This window comes from Schistocerca piceifrons, unplaced genomic scaffold (genome assembly GCF_021461385.2).
Source record: "Schistocerca piceifrons isolate TAMUIC-IGC-003096 unplaced genomic scaffold, iqSchPice1.1 HiC_scaffold_936, whole genome shotgun sequence".
NCBI lineage: Eukaryota > Metazoa > Arthropoda > Insecta > Orthoptera > Acrididae > Schistocerca > Schistocerca piceifrons.
Genome location: NW_025729208.1, coordinates 4,875,328 through 4,877,827, shown reverse-complemented (window position 1 = coordinate 4,877,827; position 2,500 = coordinate 4,875,328).

Sequence of the window (2,500 nt, the reverse complement as noted above, 5' to 3'; positions counted from 1 at the left end):
GGCGCGCCTGCCACTGGCCGCCCCCACCAGCCGGCTGTAGCGCGTGCGCCCACGCACCGCGCGGCCAGCACGCCGGGAGGCGCCCCCTCACCGGCCGGGGACGGTCCCACCCAGCCACCGCCGCGTATCGCTTCACACCCAGATGCCGTTCAGTTTCGTCGGCATGGTGGGTATCGCTGGAACAACCGGTTAGTACCTCAACCTATCGTCGCCATCACCGATTCACCCCTAGCGAGAACAACCGCACCACAACAGGTTACCATTTGTTCATTTGCGTAACTTCACCAGAAAACGCAGGCGTCCATCGCCATTTGCAACTTCAACGATTATTGCATGCCTGTGTCAGGTGTCACGCCACACTACGTCTGCCCACATACACGCAACAAAATGTGCACGCCTAGACAATACGTGGAAGGTGGCCCCCGTACGTATGCGATGTCCATTGCTCGAACGACTGTCAACCGGCCTCTGTAGCATGTCGCAGATATGGAACGCGGTGCACCATGCCATCACGGTGTGTGAGGAGAGACGACTAGGTCCGAATACATCAACAGACAGCTCATGCTGATCGCCATCCACGGCGTCCGTTCCTCCCACACGTCTCTATGGCGTACCACACTGCAATCCAGCTCTCATAGGGAGACGACACGTAGCTGCGTGCACAATATTTGCACTGTATGGTCCGCCGTTTTTGGGCGCAGTCGTTGTGCGGTCACACATGTGCCACGATGTATCATTCAGTACATAAGGACGAATGTGCAGTACAGATTGTGGTTCACGCGTACGACATCAGCGGACAGTTGACACAGGCCGCACCACAACGTAGCCTGAGTACGTCGCATGCGAAGGGCATTGAACATGCAAACTTCTCACCAACCAGCTTGCGAAGGCAGGGGGCAAGGTGGGGACGTGGGGAGGGGCGGCATGTACGTCCTGCTGCCATCCACATTACAGTGTACAGCAGGAGCATGTGGAAAGTGAGCAAGACTTGCAAGGTGTTTAACATGAAGCGATACACAGGGGTGCGGGCAGTGCGAGTAGCGAACTATATTGCGAGGGTTGCGGGTGGGCAACACTACAGTAATTGAACGAGTCGTATAACAATTACAGAGCAGGTTTAGGCGACAACGTGGGTTACGTTAAGGCGACAACATGGGTTAGGTTAAGGCACAACATGGGTTAGGTTAAGGCACAACATGGGTTAGGTTAAGGCACAACATGGGTTAGGTTAAGGCACAACATGGGTTAGGTTAAGGCACAACATGGGTTAGGTTAAGGCACAACATGGGTTAGGTTAAGGCACAACATGGGTTAGGTTAAGGCACAACATGGGTTAGGTTGAGGCACAACATGGGTTAGGTTAAGGCACAACATGGGTTAGGTTGAGGCACAACATGGGTTAGGTTGAGGCACAACATGGGTTAGGTTGAGGCACAACATGGGTTAGGTTAAGGTACAACATGGGTTAGGTTAAGGTACAACATGGGTTAGGTTAAGGTACAACATGGGTTAGGTTAAGGTACAACATGGGTTAGGTTAAGGTACAACATGGGTTAGGTTAAGGTACAACATAGGTTAGGTTAAGGTACAACATAGGTTAGGTTAAGGTACAACATAGGTTAGGTTAAGGTACAACATAGGTTAGGTTAAGGTACAACATAGGTTAGGTTAAGGTACAACATAGGTTAGGTTAAGGTACAACATAGGTTAGGTTAAGGTACAACATAGGTTAGGTTAGGTTAGGTTAGGTTACACGTTGTTGTACGGAAAGGTGTAGGGGGGGGGGGGGCGGGGGCGGCAGGTTCGTTGATAGTGATTATAGTAAGTGAATGCTTGTGACATGATCAGATTTGTCACGTCAGGATGCACCTTTGGCTTATTAGAGGCGGCGCTCCAATTCTATGCTTGTGTGAGACCTGTGTCTTTGACTCATGTCATTGTTTGTGCGCTGTGACAGGAGGTACTATTGTGATGTTGGGTGCACCGTTGTATAGGACATGTGTGGGTGTTGGTGCCTGGTCTGCGCAATGGTGGATGTCGAAAGGCTGGGATATTGTATTTTCCGCACGGACCTCCTGGTCTGGTTGTGATAGTGTGGATTGTGTAATGTGGCGGAGAAGATGCACTGGATGTTGTTCCATGCTGGTGCTTACATATTGTATGTGCGCCTGTTAGAAGCAGAGAGTGGTGCGTGATCAGAGTGTCTGGCTGACGTGTGGTTCCCATTTTGGGCAGACTCTTTCAGCATGTATACGGACAGTTGTGTATATTTGCTGTAGTTTGATGGCTCTGCATTGATTACTAATCAGCGCCGTGTGTACGGGTAATCTGGTTCCAGTCCAAAATGTTCCATCTGTGTACATTAGTGACAAAGACTCCCCCCATGCAGTGGGGCTCGGTCTGTTATAACTCTTCCGCGTAATATATTTGCCCCACGTTTTTGCGACTGCGAGTGCGAGTGCAACGCGCATGGGGACCGACATGCTGATGGCTCGGTATC